General features: G+C 46.4%; 1 protein-coding gene and 1 non-coding gene across 2 annotated transcripts in view; one reads left to right on the forward strand and one right to left on the reverse strand.

Moving 5' to 3' along the window:
• The window catches only part of CACNG3 (calcium voltage-gated channel auxiliary subunit gamma 3), a 106,074-nt gene that overhangs the window by 62,882 nt on the left and 23,338 nt on the right, over positions 1-19,854 (forward strand). The window lies entirely within an intron of this gene.
• Positions 16,522-16,656, reverse strand: LOC119472109. Its single transcript, XR_005201220.1, has one exon. It is a non-coding gene; the product is annotated as a small nucleolar RNA SNORA1 (small nucleolar RNA).

Below are 19,854 nucleotides of genomic sequence, written 5' to 3' on the forward strand. Positions count from 1 at the left end.
TAGAGACAGGGTTTCACCGGGTTGGCCAGGCTGGTCTTGAACTCCTGACCTCAGGTGATCTGCCTGCCTCGGCCTCCCAAAGTACTGGGATTACAGGTGTGAGCCACTGTGCCCAGCCCATCATCTCAATTAATAACACTTATTGAGCATGTGCTATGTGCCAGGCAGCATGCCATGCATTTCACAGACATTGTCTCATTTAATGCTACACAAAAGTAGAGAGCTTGTGCTATGATTATCCCTATTTTACAGAGGAGGAAGCTGAGGTTCAGAGAGTGTAAGCAAGTTGCCCAAGATCACACAGCCTGGGAGCCAGGCTATTGCCATAACTTTAACATCTTTTCTGCTTTGGGGGGCTCTCAGGAGCCGTCTGGACTTTATCCATCATGTAGGGCACCAAAAGCAGTCACAGCTCTTCTTTCTCACCTCTTCTTCCAGTCCCTGGCAGGAGCCCTCCCCATTGTCTGAGCTATGCTATCCCCCAAAACATGCCCCCATGCCTTCCCAGGGCAGCACCCTCCCTGAGGACCAGGCTTGGCCTGTCCTTCAAGCCCCCCACCAAATGCCTGGCACATTGAGAGTGTTCTCTGCCTGCTCTGATGTGGCCTCTGTCTTTGTGAGTCTGTGTTCTCTCTCCCCAGTGAGACAAAGCTCCTGCGGGAAGGACATGGCCTGCTTTCCTGTGCCCCCCACAGAGCTAGCATGGCATGGGCACCATGTTGCTCACTGGGGCATTAACTGATTGATTCATCTGTGGCTTCCCAGTGCTCTGGGCACCTTCCCAGTCCTCCTCACAGCAGCCCCAGCTGAGATACCCCCAGACTCCACTGTACTCCCTAAAGACCTCGGGGCCCCCAACCAGATCCAGGCTGTCCCTTCCCAGCCCTTGGCTCCTGGGAGTGAGTGACACAGTTCTGCCCTGTTAATCTGGCATTCTCCAAATTCCTGACACAATGGCCCCATGTGGAGTGGAAACAAACAGACCTGGTGGAAATTCCAAACTAACAGCATATTTCAAACAGACCTTGTTCAAATTCCAGTATGGCTACTTGACTGGGTCACCCGTAAATAACTTAACTTCCACAAGCCTTAATGTCCTCACCAGTGAAATATGAATTAGAATGGACAAGAAATCACGTAACAGGGAGAAACTCTAGTCTACTACCTTGGACAAGGGCATCATGATGCCAGCTTGCTACACTGGGTCTAGGGAACTCCTCTGATTAAAGGGGTCCCGTGAGTGACCTGTACATAATAGCCATCATCATCATTATTGCCCACACATCCCATGTGTCAGGGACATGCCAGGTGCTTAATTTATATTATTTTATATAATTGGCCATTCCAGTTTTCCAGCTGAGGAAACCAAAGCTTAGATTTGAGAAATTCAAAAAGGTTACATAGGTAAGAAGGTGTAGAAGCAGGCCAGGTGTGGTGGCTCCCACCCGCAATCCCAGCACTTTGGGAGGCCAAGACAGGCAAATCACTTGAGGTCAGGAGTTCAAGACCAGCCTGGCCAACATGGTGACACCCCATCTCTACTAAAAAAAATACAAAACTTAGCCAGGCATAGTGGCACATACCTGTAATCCCAGCTTCTAGGGAGGCTGAGGCACGAGAATCACTTGATCCCAGAAGGCAGATGTTGCAGTGAGCTGAGGCCATACCACTGCCTCCAGCTTGGGTGACAGAGGGAGAATCTGTCTTCAAAAAATAAAAAAAGAAAGAAAGAGAGAGAGAAAGAGAGAAAGGAAGGAAGGAAGGAAGGAAGGAAGGAAGGAAGGAAGGAAGGAAGGAAGGAAGGAAGGAAGGAAGGAAGGAAAGGGAAGGGAAGGGAAGGGAAGGAAGGGAAAGGAAGGAAGAAAAGAAATGCCAAGCCTCAGGTCTACCCCAGACCTGCTGAATCAGAACATCTTGAGTTGTGACCCAGGAATCTTAAGCCAACCCCTCTGTCCCTCACCCCCAGGGATTCTGCACCCCTTGAAGAACTTCCCTGAAGATGGGGTGATGAGAGGTAAAAATTCCAGCCTCTGAGCCTGTATGCTTGCTGGTCACCTAGCCCGGATGCTCTCCCGCTTGTTCTTAGTGTGGCTGCTCATGCTTGGCATTTGGTCTCAGCCCAGATGCCCCTTCTCTGAGAGGCTTCCCTAACCTCCCGCTGTGACAGGCTATCCTGCCTCCTCATTTATTTCCTTCATATGATCCTTCTCCATCTCTCCCATATCCACAAAGGCAGGGGCTTGTCCCTTGGCATCCCTAGAGCCAGGTATGGTGCTTAGCACATAGGAGGCAGTCAGCATATCCTTTAAAAAATTTATTTTTATTTATTATTATTTTTTTTTGAGATGGAGTCTCACTCTCACCCAGGCTGGAGTGCAGTGGCATGATCTCAGCTCACTGCAACCTCCACCTCCCAGGCTCAAGCGATTCTCATGCCTCAGCTTCCCAAAAGACTACAGGTGCCTGCCACCACACCACACTAATTTTTGTATCTTTAGTAGAGACAAGGTTTCACCAAGTTGGCCAGGCTGGTCTCAAACTCCTGACCTCAGGTGATCCATTCACCTCGGCCTCTCAAAGTGCTGAGATTACAGACGTGAGCTACTGAGCCCGGCCAGTGTATCCTGTTTTGAATGAATGAATGAAAAAACAGCCACTTCTTGCCTAGTGCCCAGACTCCAGGATCTCACTTTCAGCCAAAATAAGCTACTAGGCTCACCACCCTCTGGTCATACTACGGCACCTTTCAGCGATACTGGTTCGAGGGTCTTACAGCTCACAAGGACATTTCCTGTTGCAGGTGGGGGCTCCTGTTACCGAGTGACTTTGGGCATATTCTGGGTGCTCTAATCAGAGAAAGGGCAGCTGTTAATGCTGTTCCTTGAAGCGTGGAATATCTGTGCTGTCCACCTCAGGTTGAAGGGGTAGAGGGCTAACTAGCCCCTTCCTTCTACCCCAGCAGGCAACCCCACCAGTAGGAGGTTCCAGGGCTGCAAGTAGCATCTACCACTGCTGCTATGTGGTATTCGGACAAGGCATTAAACAAGATCTCACCACATGGCGAGAAAGCTATTTCCTTTTCAATTCACGGTACCTAGCTGGAATTTAATAACATCATTTTGTTTTCATCGTGTTTATTTTTACAGTGGCCTTCTATTTACAGCCAGCGATACTCACTTTCCATTTACAGTTGGGTTATAAAGTTTCCTTTGAAAATAAATTTAAGTTAAAAAAGAAACTGGGGTTGATTTAAAGAGTGTCAACCTAAATGACAGACAGGAAAATGCTTCAAAATAAAATTATGTTTATTAGGGAATAGGCATTGCAATGGGAATACAGGTGTCGTAGTGAATTATGTGCATATTTAGGGAGGGAAGAAAAGGAAGACAAGGGTTTTTAAAGGAAAAATCAGGACGATTGTGTAATTGTTTTGAGATAATTATCCTTGGCTACAAGGATGACTAACAAGGATGATTCTAGTTCGAGGTTGGTCAGGCAGTTGCTGGGAAGATGTCCTCGCAGAAGTATTTTTTTTATGTAAGGTTGCAATGGTCTTTGTGCCAAGTTATGGGTTTTGCAAGAGATGAGGTCTTGCTTTGCCTTCCAGGCTGGAGTGCAGTGGTGTGATCATGGCTTACTGCAGCCTTGCCCTGGCCTCAATCAATAGCAGGGACTACAGGCATGTGCCATGCCTGGCTTTTTTTGTCGGGGGGGTGGGTAGAGATAGATTCTTGCTGTGTTACCCAGGCTGGTCTTAAACTCTTGACCTCAAGCAATCCTTCCGCCTCAGCCTCCCAAAATGCTGGCATTACAGGAATGAGCCACCATGCCCAGACTTGTCAGGGATTTTTTTTTTTTAATGGAGTCTCACTCTGTCATCCAGGCTGGAGTGCAGTGGCACAATCTCTGTCCACTGCAACCTCTGCCTCTTGGGTTCAAGCGATTCTCCCTGCCTCTACTGAAAACACAAAATGTAGCCGGATGTGGTGGTGGGTGCCTGTAATCCCAGCTCCTCAGGAGGGTAAGGCACGAGAATCACTTGAACCTGGGAGGTGGAAGTTGCAGTGAGCCAAGGTCACTCCACTGCACTCCGGCCTGGGCAAAAGAGTGAGAGTCTGCCTCAAAAATAAATAAATAAATAAATAAAAATAAAAAGAGTTGTCTCAGTTATCAGATGGATTATCTTAGTATCAAAGTGCTTGCATTCAAGTAACCCTAATTTTACTTAATAGTATCCCCAAAGCACAAGAGTAGTGATGCTTACAATTGAAATAGCCAAAAAGAAGCTGTCCAGTGCTTCCTTTAAGGGTGAAAGTCCTCGACTTAGGAAAAATGGAAAATTATCTGCTGATGTTGCTAAGATCTAGGGAAGGAATCTCCTATCCATGAAATTGTGAAAAAGAAATTCAGGCAAGTTTTGCTGTCACATCTCAAGCTGCAGGAGTTATGGCCACAGTGAGTGATAACTTACATGATGATGTACGGTTATAATTGTGCTGTTTTATTAGTTACTGTTGTTAATCTCTTACTGTGTTGAATTGATAAATTAAACATTATCATAAGTAGGTATGTAAAGGAAAAATCATTATAAATAGGACTTGGTACTGTTTGCAGTTTCAGACATTCACTGGGGGTCGTGGAATGTACGCTGTGTGGATAAGAAGGGACTGCTGTATACCCATTTCCAGATGAGGAAACCGAAGCCTCAAGCTGTTAAGTCACTTGCCAAAGTTACGCAGCTAATACAATGGGGAAACCTGAATTGGAAACCAGACAGGTGGCAGAAGGAGAGCAATGAAAAGCCTGGAACTTAGACATAGCCCCCCTCATCCGCACCCTATGCCCCACTGATGACTCCTACCCTCCTATTTGGGTTGAAATGCACACATCAGCATCATTCCTTAATTAGGTGAGGAAGAGCACCTTCTCCAGATGCCCCAGAGAACACCACCCAGCCAGTGCCTGAGTATGGTTCTATCAGGTCATTAGCGCCTCAGAGGATCCCTGGTCGCCCTCGTGTACCTCCCACCAGCTGCCAAGAGAAGCTGGATGCTTCACAGCCACAGTTTCTCTTAGTCTTCTCCTCTGCCCCCCCCCCACTAAACACACTCTTTTTTCCCTTTAGTTGTCATTTTTATTGAACATATAAATCTCGTGCCAGGCAGTGCTTAGCTAAACATTTTTTTATACATTAGCTCTGTTTTTAGAAGACTTTTACATTTGAAAAATATAGAAAAATAGAGACAAAAAGAAAAAAAAAGCAAAACTCCCTCCTAAAGCACTTTTATAAAGAGAGTATGAGAAGCAAAAGTTCTTCTCCTTCTGCTTCTCAAATTCTACCCCCTCCCCAAGTGACAAAATTTGCTTAAAGCAACTTTCTCAATCATTCCATGTGTATTGGGATATATTTATATTTGTGTCTTTATGATTATGTCGATAATCTAAATCAATATCTACCTAGTTTGCCATCAAGCTACAAAATACCTCTATACAGTTGCTCAGGTGGGGCATTGCTCAATTCCCCGGGCCACCATTCACATAACCAGCCTTACAATCCACCCACATATATTTTTCGACTTACAAAAATGAGATGAAGGCCAGCTGTGGTGGCTCATACCTGTGATTCTAGCACTTTGGGAGGTTGAGGTGGGAGGATTACTTGAGCTGAGGAATTTGAGACCAGCCTGGGGTAGCATGGCAAGACATCGTCTCTACAAAAAAAAAAAAAAAAAAAAAAAAAAAATATATATATATATATATATATATATATAAAATTAGCTGTACATACTGGCAAATGTCTGTAGTCCCAGCTACTCAGGAGGCTTACTTAGTTGGGAGGATCACTTGAGGCTGAGAGGTTGAGGCTGCAGTGAGCCAAATTGCACCACTGCATTCCAGCCTGGGCCACAGAGCAAGACTCTGTCTCAAAAGGGAGAGAGAGAGAAAGAGAGAGAGAGAGAGAGAGATGAGGCCTTCCGTATGAACATCTTTCCAGGTAATCACATGGTCAGAGCTTCCTCATTCTTTACGATAGCTGCCTATACTAGACCTTGTATAGGTGTACCTTGGTGAATCTAATCCTTCCCCTCATAAAGATGATCTAAGATGTTCCCAGGATTTTTAATTTTTGCAGTGGCTGTTTAATACTCAGCAGTCTTCTGAGGATAGCAGCATTACACTTATTTTAAACAAAGGCAACTGAAGCTCAGAGAAGTAGAATAACTAGCAGAAGGATGCACAGTTACTAAGGGGTAGTACCAGGATGCAACCCTAGGTTGGTTTGACTTCATGTTTATGTAAAGCAGTTGATACTGAGTTTGGATCACAGCAACTCTCAGTAAGTCAAGATCATCATTCCCACAGGTTGATACTAATAAATATCAATACACAATGGAGTCATTACCCTTGCCTGGAAGGGCAGAGGGAAGAGGAATAAAACTAGCATTTATTTAGCACTCAGAATGTGTCTGGCACCTTACCAGATTTTCTTTTCTTTTTTTTTTTTTTTTTTTTTTTGAGACGGAGTTTCGCTCTTGTTACCCAGGCTGGAGTGCAATGGCGCGATCTCGGCTCACCACAACCTCCGCCTCCTGGGTTCAGGCAATTCTCCTGCCTCAGCCTCCTGAGTAGCTGGGACTACAGGCACGCGCCACCATGCCCAGCTAATTTTTTGTAGTTTTAGTAGAGATGGGGTTTCACCATGTTGACCAGGATGGTCTCGATCTCTTGACCTCGTGATCCACCCGCCTCGGCCTCCCAAAGTGCTGGGATTACAGGCTTGAGCCACCGCGCCCAACTTTTTTTCTTTTTTTTTGAGGCAGAATCTCACTCTGTGGCCCAGGATGGAGTGCAGTGGTGTGATCTCAGCTCACTGCAATCTCTGCCTCCCAGGTTCAAGTGATTCTCCTGCCTTAGCTTCCAGAGGAACTGGGATTACAAGCACCCACCACCACACCCAGCAAATTTGTATATCTTTAGTAGACGGGGTTTCATTATATTGGCCATGATGGTCTCGAACTCCTGACCTCAGGTGATTCACCCGCCTCAGCCTCCCAAAGTGTTGGGATCACAGGCGTGAGCCACTGCACCCAGCCACTAGATTTCTTATATACATTATTTTACTGAATTCTCAAAGAGCCAAACAACAATAAAGCCTATTAGAAAGACACTGCCCTCCTTGTGTTTAGAAAGCTGAATTCCAATAAAGATAAAGGTCCCAATGTCACACAGCAAGTAGTGGAGCTGGGATTTGAACCTGTATCTGCCTTGCTTGCATTTCTAATGGATACAGATCTCAGCCCACAAACCCAGGTGTGTGTGAATATAACTTTATTTTTCTGTAAGTGAACTTAGTTTCTGAATTTCCTTGCTAAGCCTGCCTCTTGCCTAGTTTATCCACCTCATTTCCTAGTACCACGACTTACCCAAGCCATACACAGGCCAAAAGCATAGACATCATTGGTGCCTCTGTTTTCCCTACTCCCCACACCCAACACACCAAGTCTCATTGGCTCTGCCTTCAAAATATCATCGTAGCCAAAGGCAAAGTCTTCTCCCACTTCCCCAGCTGCCAGTTTAGCTCAAATCACCATTGCCCCCACCCCAGATCATTCTCCATCTGGCAGCCTGAGGGACCATTTACAAAATGCATATCCTATAATATCACTCTCCTGCTTAACCTCCTCCCTGAAACCCGCATTGCCCTTGGAATAAATGCTCTTCAGTGGCCCACGTGCTCTCCCTTCTGTGGCCTCAGCCTTGTCTCAGCCTTTCCCTCCTTCTCCCTCTACTCTTCTGTTCCCTACTGGTCTCTTCTATCCCTCCATGCATCACCTCATGCTGCCACAGGGCCAGCCCTTCCTCTTCCCTCTGCCTGCATTGCTTGCCCTGATTTGCAATGAGGCTGTTTCCTCTTTCAGCTCTCAGGCCACACAGTCCCCTCAGAAACCCCCTCCGCACTTCATCACCCTCGGTCACTCCAAGTCCCTTATCCTGAGGGTCTTCCTAGCTCTGATCGCTGTTGGAAGTCATTTGTTTCATTGTCCACCCCATCCCCTTGGAGGATCCAAGAGTGCTCTGTGTCATGCCCCCGGAGCCAAAGTGCCTGCAGGGATGCCAGGCACGTGGCAGCTATTTATTGAGTGAAATGAGTGAATGAATTTATGTTATGAGTTCTGTGTCTACTGGGGGAAGAGGGCAGGAATTTAATATTGGCCAATTCTTTAATCTCGGCCAATTCCTTCCCTCGAGGGGTATCTAAATTCTGGGGGACAGCAGAGGTGGGTACCTCTGGTCTGGATCATTGATCCATGCCAGCATCTGCTGAGATGTTCTCACTCCCTGGGACAAAAGGAACATCATCAGGTACATGGGAATAAGGGTTGGGGGGACATCAGTTAATATTCAGCAGAGTCAGGGCAAGGTGGCTTATGCCTGTAATCCCAGCACTTTGGGAGGCCGAGTTGGGCAGATCACAAGGTCAGGAGATTGAGATCATCATGGCTAACACGGTGAAACCCCATCTCTACTAAAAATACAAAAAATTAGCCAGACATGGTGGCAGGTGCCTGTAATCCCAGCAACTTGGGAGGCTGAGGCAGGAGAATCACTTGAACCTGGGAGGCAGAGGTTGCAGTGAGCCAAGATTGCGCCACTGCACTCCAGCGTGGGTGACACAGCAAGACTCTATCTCAAAAAAACAAACAAAAAACCAAACCAAAACAAAACAAAGCTATGCAGTGACAGTTTCTGTGATAAAAAGAAAGAAAACATTCGGCAGAGTCACCCACCACCAATCTTTAGCCCATTCCATTCTCCCACACTCCTGAGACCAGGAACACTCAGGACCCTGAGATCTCCCTTCCCCAAGTTCTAGGAGCCAGACCCCAGGATGGGGTACAGCAGCTGGAATGCATTGCTGAGCGCATGCCCCACCAACCCCAGTGAGCTCTGCTCCTGGGAGAAGGTGCTCGGTACTGTTCTGCAGCACGGGCTGGTGATTCACAGTTTATGAGCCGCCTCACACTCATCACTTTGATGCTCACAACATGTCTGACAGGTAGGAAAAGTAGAGTTTATGAGCTTCTTTTCACAACTGTGGAAACCAAGATCAGAAATGGTAATGTGAGTTGCTCAGGTTTGCAGAGCAGACATGGGGTCAAAGCTAGGACTGGGTTAGAGCTTAATAAATTGTAGGTGCTGCTGTTCCAAACAGTGAGGGCTCTCAGTTTCTGAGGACTGTCAATTGCAAAGTACAGAAACCAATTTCAAATAAGCTTAAGTAGTCACATAAGCTATTGGCTGATGGAACTGAAATACCCTAGGTTTACCTGTTTCAAACATGGCTGGAGCCAGGGGCTCAAATAATATTAGCAAGAGTCAGACCATCAACACCTCTGAGCTCTATGTTCTCTGCTTTGATTTCACCCTCAAGCTTGCTGTCCCCAAGGGGGGGCCCTTGGCAGCTGTAGCCCCAGCCCACTAGCTTAGCCACTCAATGGAAAACGTTTTTCTTTCTCAGCAGTTCTAACCAAGCTTCCCAGACTATCTTCACTGGACCAACTTGGTCACTTGACCTCCCCTAAACCAATCACTCCAATCGGGGTGGTGAGATGTGTTGATTGGCCAGATCTAGGTCATGTGCTCACCCTCTTAGCCAACCACTGTAGCCAGGAGAATTTAGAATTCCGTTTGGCCAGGACTGAATCACATGCCCACTTCTGAAACTGACAGTGGAGTCACCCTATGCTCACCTCACTCTCTGCATGGGCTGAAGTGGGAGAGAAGGCATTCTCTATGGTGGAATGAGGATAGCTTTACCAGTGGGAGAGAGAACGGCAGCTCCTCTGGCAGCTAGAACAGATGTTCTCTCTAGATGCCTGATACAGACCAGTGACCTCAGCCTTTGGACCATCACAGAGAAACATGCCATGATCTCTCTCCCCTGCCACCTGATCCTGAACTGGTCTATCTAATGACACCTAACTGGAGGCTCCAGGCTTGAGACTCTGGCCAGAAACAGAGGCTGGCCTCTCCCTGGGAACTAATGGCAGCAGGTGATGGGGGTGAAGGAAGTGGCAGTGAATGTGATGTTAGCCTGTTATCCTCCCCATGCAGAGAGATGAAGTCCTAAGTCTCTAAGGAGTGGACAAAGCAGGGGCCCCAAACAACAACAACAAAAAAGCCACAGCAATGAGAGAAGAAAGAGGAAAAGAAGACTTGGGCTCACAGAGGCTCTGGAATAAAAGGAGAGTCTCAGGCAGTGAAGAGATGCCAATAAACAAAGCTTAAAATCCAGGATGGGTGCCCTGACTGATGCCTGTAATCCCAGCACTTTGGGAGGACGAAGTGAGAGAATCACTTAAGCCCTCACTTCGGACTCCTCACCAGGAATTGGAGATCAGCTTGGGCAAAATAAGAAGATCCTGTCTCTACAAATATATACTGTGTGTATATATAGATATATAGATAGATAGATAGATAGATACATAGATACATAGATACATAGATATACACACACATATATATATGTGTATATATATATGTGTGTATATGTATGTATGTATATAAATTAGCTGGGTGTGGTGACATGTGCATGTAGTCAGTCACTGGATGGGGGGCCGAGGTTGGGGTGATCACTTGAGCTCAGGAGTTCAAGGCTGCAGTGAGGTAGATTGTACCACTGTACTCCAGCCTCAGTGACAGGGTGAGAACCTGCCTCAAAAAAAAAAAAGAAAAAGAAAGAAAGAAAAAAATACAGGCTGGGTGCAGTGGCTCATGCCTATAACCCCAGTGCTTTGGGAGGCTGAGACAGGAGCATCGCTTGAGGCCAAGAATTCAAGGCCAGCCTGGGCAACATCGTGAGACCCCATCTCCAAAAAAAGTGAAAACAGTAACGGGGCATAGCGGTGAGCACCTGTAGTCCCAGCTACATGGGAGGCTGCGGCAGGAACACCACTTGAGCCCAGGAGTTTGAGGCTGCAGTAAGCTATGATTACATCACTACACTCCAGCCTGAGTGTCACAGCAAGAATTTGTCTCAGAAAACAAAATAAAAACAATTCCGACGTGGAGGAAATACTCAGTACTCATCCCATACATTCATTTGTCCACTTGTTTATTTAACAACCTACTATGTGTCAGGTACTGGAAAGATGGCAGTGAACAAGACAGAGATGATCTCTTGGGATTTACAGTAGAGAGGAATAAACAGACACATCATTAAACCCATAATTAATCGTTTGTAATATGTGCCTGAAAGAGAAGCACAGGGTGCTTGCTGTGAGGGCAAATTATTGGATGGCATCAGCCTGGGGATGTTTATGGTAAGATCTAAAGCACAGATAGAAATTACTCAAATGCAGGATGGAGAAGGAAGAATATTTGAAGCTGAGGGTGCCCGTGCAAAGGCCCTGAGGCAGGAAAGAGAAAACAAAGCCCATGCAGCAGGAGTTTGGTGAGAAGGATCTGGAGATGAGCGGGGGCCCCCTCACACAGGATCTCGTAGGCCAGGTTAAGGATTTTTGTCACCATTCAACAAGAAGTTGCCCAAGATCCCTGCAGACATATACGAAGGACAGGCAGATGTTCAGGGCACACTTGTAAAGCACCTACTATGTACCAGGCTGAGTGAAAGGTATTTGAGATTCAGTGGTGCTTATATTCTAGGGAAGAAGAAGTCAGAAAATAAACTAGGTAATAAATATGAGCAAGGTATTTAGGACACTCGCGGATCATCATAAGCTCAGCAAAGAAAGTGACTGGAGATGTTCAAGTGAGGCAGGAGCCTGGGGACTCCGTGAAGGGCTGGGAGAGAGTGGTCCAGGCAGAAAGAGCATCAGCTGCAAAGGCCTGACAGCTGTAACACATGTACTCACCAGTGCACCCACACAGAGTCACATCTACACGCGGGCATCATGTGCCCATTTACATTCCTTGCTCTTCCAAAATGCATCTGCGTCCACCTCTGATAACCTGGGATGCCCCCAGCCTCATCTCACACACACACACACGCACACCCTTCCGTAGGCTCACCCCACTCAGAGACAGCCCCCGCCACATCCCCATCATATGGCGACTAGCAAAGATCCTGGGGGCTGAGTGGGCAGGGAGAACGGGGGTCTGAGAGAGGAGACTCCACTCTCTTTCTCTTCTCCAGCCAAGAGGCCTGAGACGTAGCTCAGATTCGAGCAGGGGCGGGGGGGACCACCAGGACATCCACACAAGTTGGAGGGAGGTGTCCAGGTCTTTACCTTGTAGAACTAAATCCCAGTGTGGTGTTTGCTCAAAACGCCAGAACTATTCCTGGATGTCAGGTGCAGTTAATGGTTGCTGTGGAAACCGCCCATGCTTAATGAATAGAAGAGAGTAAAAGACGCCCCGGATAAATGTCAGGACCCAGGATGGATTTGCTTGAGAGCAAATCTGTTAGCACTGGGCAGAGCTGACCAGTGAAGGTTGAAATGAGCAGTCCAGGGTAGCTGGAGACAGATCCAGGAGGCCCCCTCTTCTCTTTCTCAGCTTAGCATAGTCAGAATGCTAACATTTCACAAAATGTCAAAAAGTGGCTCTTTATACAGACAGTTAAACATAGGCTCTGGTTTTGTGGATTTGATTCTGCCCATGTTTACAGAGTTTGCAGGGGACAGAAATCTAAGCCCAGGTCTCTCAGGAGTTGAGACGTCACTTTTTTTTTTTTTTTTTAACTCTTCCTGCATTATCTTTTTTAAATAAATAAGGTGTCAAATTGGGTCAAAAATAATCTTTTGAACTCTGAACCTCTACACATTATATTGTCATTGTGTAGAATGACAGAATTAAAAAATAGCTGGTAGCATCTGGGCACGGTGGCTCACACCTGTAATCCTGGCACTTTGGGAAGCCGAGGCAGTTGGATTACTTGAGGTCAGGAGTTCGAGACCAGCCTGACCAACATGGTGAAACCTGTCTCTACTAAAAAGAAAACAACAACAACAATTAGCTGGGCATAGTGACACACACCTGTAATTCCAGCTGCTTGGGAGGCTGAGGAGTGGGGATCTCTTGAACCTGGGAGGCGGAGACTGCAATGAGCTGAGATTGAGCAACTGCAGTCCAGCCTGGGCAATGGAGGGAGACTCTGTCTCCTAAAAAAAAAGAGAGAGAGAGGGGAAAAAAACAACTAGTAGGGCGTCTGGTGATGAGGCATAAGTTAAACGCCGAACAATGAGCGTCCCTCAAGTCTGTTGGAGTATCCCAGTGTCCGTGTGCATAGCTGCATTAGGGAAGGTTGTCAAAGTCTGTTGGTATCTATGAAAGTAAAACCCAGTTTGAAGGTATGGACCAGCTCTGGACTCGCAGCTGCAGTCAGGGACTAAGGACTCGCCATGACTGTGATGCTTGCTTATGGGGAGACCTCAGGTAAGTCTCAGAAGATATCAATCCCAAACCTTCTAAGAGGAAATAACCCTTTCCACAAATCCTCCACACTCACAAACCTATCTTGCCTATCCTCCAGGAAAGGTCTCAAATACTCCCTGAGGGCAAGTCCTTTGTGATGTAATGACAATATTGTGTGTCCATTTGGCGACAGAGGCTGGAGCACCTCCTGAGGTCACAGCATATCTCTCAGACTGCTATGTATCAGAGTCTTGGAGAAACCTGTTCAAAAATACAGGTTCTCAAAGCCTCGAATTCAGGGCATTGCGTAGAGGCGTAGGAATGCACTTGTTTGTCTGTTGGTTTGTTTTAAGAAGAGCCTAGGTGATTCTCAAGCAGGTGGACCCAATTTTTCCAGGCACCTCTGAAAGAGAGATGTCACCACTGAAAAAGCAGCTAAGCCCCAGGAGCCACAGCTATGACCCTTGCTCTCTTCAGCCCTTCTCCCCAGAACCTCTGCTACAGCACCAGAAGCTGCTGTGGTCTGGAAACATGATAAGTTCTGCCTGCTTTTTAATGCTTGCCGAGGCAGGGTTAAGAAGACTTTCAGATACTCTAAGCAATGAACTGATCCAGGTGACCACCCTAACCTTGTAGATCTCCAGTGATGGTAATACTAAGCTATTAAGTAAGGAAGATCAACATACATCTGGTGTTTTCCCCATAGCATTTCAGTGCTTTTTATAAATGTCAAATATCAAATAATTTCTAGTTGTCATTCTCTCTCTCTCTTCCTGTACCCCTGCTTTGCTGGTACCCCAAACACATGACAATTCTACCTAATTGGTGACTTCTATGGCAGCACCTACAAAGTTTCAAGGTGCTGTGTTGGTGAACATGCGCTGTGGTCTAGGATAGGATGTGCTGGGCTCTCGGCTCTGCGCTCCAGGTCTAACCAGAATCAAAACTCAATAACCAAATAATGAAGGACCAAGGAAAACATTTCACCCTAAACCTCCCAAACCCATCCAATGGGCCGATCAAGCAAAGAACTCAAATCCAGGCTCTTTAGAAATGAAGCCAGCCTATTCATCATGTGCAGAGAAGGACAGAGAGCACAGAGAGTTGTTCCTCATTAAATTCCCCATAGTTGGTTTTAAGGCAGGACCCTCTCTCGATGAGGCATACCTCTTGTAGACTCTGGCTTGATTACTGTTCCACCCCCATCACCAGTGGCTTCTCCAAAAGGCCCAAGGTCACTTACAGTGATTCCTCTAAGATGCACTTTCATTCCTGCTCCTCCGCAAGTTCCTCGCATGCAAACGGATTTTTTTACACTAAAAATCAGATTTTGTTTCTCATGCGCTGAAAACCCTCCAAAGCCCGGACCATGCACGCTCCTTTTCAGTTCTGGACCCCGGCCTGTAAGATGCTCGGTGATCTGTGCCTGCTCCTTCATGGGCCTGATCTCATCCCTCTTTCCTCTTCACTCACTCTGCTCCAGTTGCTCTGATCTTGTCTTGGTTTTAGAAACACACTAAGTGTTATCCTCCCTGAAGGCCTTGGCACTTGCAACTTCCTCTGCCTGGAAACTCTTCCCTCAAATCTTCCCACAGGTGGTTTCCTCTTTTCACTCAGGCTACCTGTTCAGATAGGTCCCTTCCATCCACCCAGTCTCATGACTGTCCTCCCCTACCCCAATCACATTCTCTCCAGGGTTTATTTTCATGGGGCTTAGCATTGAAATTACCTTTTCCTTTTTACTGATGCATTTGTTTCATGTATTTCTTTGTTTACTCTAAATCTCTCTCCACTAGAATATAACAGCCTAGTCTGTTTTGTTCTCTAATAAATTTCAAGTGCTAGAAACAGTGCTCAACGCAAGCAACGTAGGTGCCTCTCCAGATACCTGTTGAACAAAAGAATGAATCAGGAACCGGGGATGGTGGCTCATGCCTGTAGTCACAGCACTTTGGGAGGCTGAGGCGGCAGATCAGTTGAGACCAGGAGTTTGAGACCAGCCTGGACAACAGAGTGAGACCCCATCTCTACAAAAATAAAAAAGATTAGCCAGGGGTAGTAGCATGCACCTGCAGTCCCAGCTACTTAGTGGGCGGAGGCGGGAGGATCACCTGCTGAGCCTGGGAGATTGGAGCTGCAGTGAGCCACGATTGTGCCATTGCACTTCAGCCTGGGCAACAGAGCAAGACCCTGTCTAAAAAAAGAATAAAGACTAAATCAGGATGTGCACCAACCACAGTTCTGTACACCAGAAGAAAATGTTTATTTCTCAAAAACCGACTCATGGTTCTCTTATTAGAAGTGGTAATTTGTAATTGGTATACCCTAAGTGCTTCATCTGGATCAGGGGCCAAGTTTAGCTCAAGGTCCTCGTTACTGTGAATTCATTATCCGAATCCCTTTATGTGCAAGGTTGCACAGACATGCAAGTAAACTCTGTCTTAATATGAATATGTGCATTCACGACTGCACCACTTACAAAATCATTGTATGCACAAGCACCCCCTCCCCACTCCACTCCCCCACCCCTGACCCATTTAACACTCTGCAATTCATGGTTTCTGTCTGGCAGTCTCTCTCTGATTGCCAGTTCTTGTCAACATGTGACAATACAACGAAAGTAGGAGGCAAAACCTGATGTGTTAACCACAGGTAGACAAGAGCCTGCTGGAGGGACACAAGCTAACAATGGAAGAAGAGAAAATTGACAAGAATGATGATGTGATAGACACATCCAATGATTTGAATATCAAAGGATTAACAGGAGCCCTCAGGAAAACTGACGACATACTCAAATGTTTCTTGCAAAAATGAGCCATTTTATGATCCTGCTGTGAAAGTCAAACTTTACAATCTTGTCGGGGAAGGGAAAAATTTCATACTGGACATCATGTGATTTTATCAGAAAAATTATACATGCCCCCACCCCTGCTGCTCTGAAATCAACAAATCTTACCTTTTTGTTCACCCTAGTTCATAGTTAGAGAAGATCAGAAAAAAATCACCATGTTTTCCTAAACTGTAATTTTATTTTCAGATAAAGTTGGAACCATGTTTTTGGACTTGATTGTTTACTATGGAGTAGGAGTCCCTGGGGTGTTTTTTCTTTTCTTTTTTTTCTTTTCTTTTCTTAAAAAATTTTCAAAATATTTCATGTCTCATTGTCACCACTGCAATATATATACTGTTATGGAAGCATAAACTGTTTCAATTTAGCCATACTTACAATTTTCGGACACCATGATCATCAACAGTGTCATTCTCATCTAGAAAGAGGCTTTAGTCGCTATTTGTGAGTGGACGCACCTGAAGGCTGTGGTCCTTGACCTTAGCTGCACAGTTAGAATCACCCAGAGAGCTTTGAAAAATCCACAGCTTGCGCAACATACCAAGACCCCATCTCTACAAAACAACATTTAAAAGTTAGCCGAGTATGGTGGTGTGCACCTGTAGTCCCAGCTACTCAGGAGGCTAAGGCAGGAGGACCGCTTGAGCCCAGTAGTTTGAGGCTGCAGTGAGCGATGATTGCGCCACTGCACTCCAGCCTGGTGGCAGAGCAAGACCTTGTCTCTAAAAAAGAAAAGAAGGGCAGAGGAGAGGAGAGGAATTCAGATGCCCACATACAGTAAGAATCCCTGAGAGTAGCACTCCAACCTCAGCATTTTTCAAGCCTCCTTTCCCAAGGTAGTTCCAATGTGAACCAATGTTGAGAATCAATAAGGCATCCTCATTCTCAGATAATAAAGATTTGCTGTAACACCAGAAGTCCAAACATTCTTAATCAAGGGCTTAACCCAAGTTCTCAGGAAGCATAAACAAACATGGTACTTGCTCTTCCTTCTTGATATCATAAAGCAAAAAACTTCACAAAGGAGATCTAGCAAAAGACCTACAACGCTGGACCCTGGGTTCCTGTTGGCCTCTGTTTTGAGCTCTAAGCTGGGCTTTTGGGAGACTGGAATGTGATTGTATTGGCTGGACTCATGCTGAGATGGATGTCAAGCTCTGGCTACAGAACTGGCCCTGTTTATGGGTTGCACCAGGTTCCAGGCACTGTCGCTGGGCTAGGTGGGCTGATGAGGAGTGCCAGCCCTCACTCTGAGCACATAATGACTGCCCAGAGCCTGCTCTGAAGTGGCGTCTCTCTGCTAGATTAGTGGATTCCCAGCCACCAAAATCTGCCCCAGGACCCACCGTATGGGTTATGCAGAAGAGATGGATGTGAGACATCTTTTCTGGAAGCTCATCAAGAGGCTCTGCTACATTTTCCCTGTCCAGTCTATCATCGATGGGCATTTGGGTTGGTTCTAGGTTTTTGCTATTGTAAACAGTGCTGCAATGAACATTCGTATGCATGTGTCCTTATAGTAGAACGATTTATAATCCTTCAGATATATACCCAGTAACGGGATTGCTGGGTCAAATGGAATTTCTATTTCTAGGTCCTTGAGGAATCACCACACATCATTCTCAGCAAACTGACACAAGAGCAGAAAATCAAACACTGCATGTTCTCACTCAGAGGAGGGTGTTGAACAATGAGAACACATGGACACAGGGAGGGGAGCACTACACACTGGGGTCTGTTGGGGGGAAATAAGGGAGGGACAGCGGGGGGAGGGGAGTTGGGGAGAGAGAGCATGGGGAGAAGTGCTAGATGTGGGTGATGGGGAGGAAGGCAGCAGATCACACTGCCACGTATGTGCCTATGCAACAATCTTGCATGTTCTTCACATGTACCCCCAAACCTAAAATGCAATAAAATAAATTTTAAAAAAAAGAGGCTCTGCTGATATCCTCTCCTTCCACCGAAGAGGGGACATCCTAGGGAAACCTGCCCCCCCTTTAGGATCTCCCTTTCAGGACTGCAAACTTGGAAAGATAGAGCCTTGGATGACAGTCTCACTTCCCCAGGCCTCTCTGCTCTGGCTCCAGTATTTCTTGACTTGAAGTCAAAACCACTAAAACCACAGAAAGCTCTGTCTGGCCTTTGGCCAAAATTGGCATAGCAGAGCAAGTGGGTGTAGGTCTATTCCCTCCCGAGAGTGGCGGCTCCTTGAGCTCCCTGCCTGGGTTTGCACTGTGTGGGAATACACACACATGTAGGCACCCCACCATCCCTTTAGGATCTCCCTTTCAGGACTGCAAACTTTCCAAGTACAGGCCTGCTGTGGTGGCTTACATCTGTAATTCCAGCTCTTAGGGAGGCAGAGGCGGGAGGGTACTTGAGACCAGGACTTCGAGACCTGCTTGGGCAGTGTAATGAAAGCCCATTTTTAATAATAATAATAAATTTTTTAAATTGAAAAAAGTTAAAAATACAAACATATCCCTTCTAGATTCCCTCCCCATCCCTGCATGTTTTGAAGCCAGCAGGACCAGGTCAGTTCTTTCAGTTACCCCAAATCTGGTGACCTCAAGGTTACTCCCTAACCTAAGAGAGAGCTGGGGCTGACCTTGGTCCACGTGCAACTCAACCTCCTAGATTTTCTAGAGATCCCAGTGCTGAAGGGACAGCTGGAAGGGCAGCTGATGGACCCAGCGAAACCACTGCAATAGGCCCTCTTTTTTCCTACTAGCCTCTCTTCCATTCCTCAAATTCACCAAGTTCACTCCTACCCCAGGGTCTTTGCATTTCCATTTCCTTTTACCTGGAAAGCTCTTTCCTGGACTCTACATATAACTGGCTCCTTCTCTTCTTCCAGGTTTGAGCTCAGGAGTCCCTTCTGCAACAAGCCCACCCAATGTTGCCCTCCACTTGCCCCCACCCAATGAAGAGTTGCTATCACGTTGTCGTGTTTTATATCTTTCTCGCTTGTTTTTTGTTTTTTGCTTTTTTTTAAGATGGAATCTCACTCTGTCACCCAGGCTATAGTACAGTGGTGAGATCTCAGCTTACTGCAACCTCTGCCTCCTGGGCTCAAGTGATTCTCTTGCCTCAGCCACCCAAGTAGCTGGGATTACAAGCAGGCACCATCATGCCCAGCTAATTTTGGGGTTTTTTTTGTTTTTGTTTTTGTTTTTAAGTAGAGACGGAGTTTCACCATGTTGGCCAGGCTGGTCTCAAACTCCTGACCTCAAGTGATCAGCCTGCCTTGGCCTCCCAAAGTGCTGGGATTACAAGTGTGAGCCACTGTGTCCAGCCCTGATGCTGTGTATCTTTCAAAGCACAGTTATCTTGTCTACAGTCTTTCTTTTCAATGAGAATGTAGGGTCCAAGGATTAAGACCTTCTCTGTCTTGGGCACTAGGGAATCCCTAGGACCTAAAACCAACCTTCACAACCCAGTTCTCACACTTACCTTCCCTGGTTCCCACCACTCCCTGTCCTCCCACCTGTACCCACTGGATCTGTCCTCTGACCATTAATCTTCTAAACGCCTTGAGCTACTTTGAATTCCCAAATGAGTTTTTCTCTTGTTCATTCTCTCATCATCACACGTGCTATACTTTATGCTTCGAGAAACACCCTCCCTTT

Source organism: Cebus imitator, unplaced genomic scaffold, assembly GCF_001604975.1.
Source record: "Cebus imitator isolate Cc_AM_T3 unplaced genomic scaffold, Cebus_imitator-1.0 Scaffold85, whole genome shotgun sequence".
Lineage (NCBI taxonomy): Eukaryota > Metazoa > Chordata > Mammalia > Primates > Cebidae > Cebus > Cebus imitator.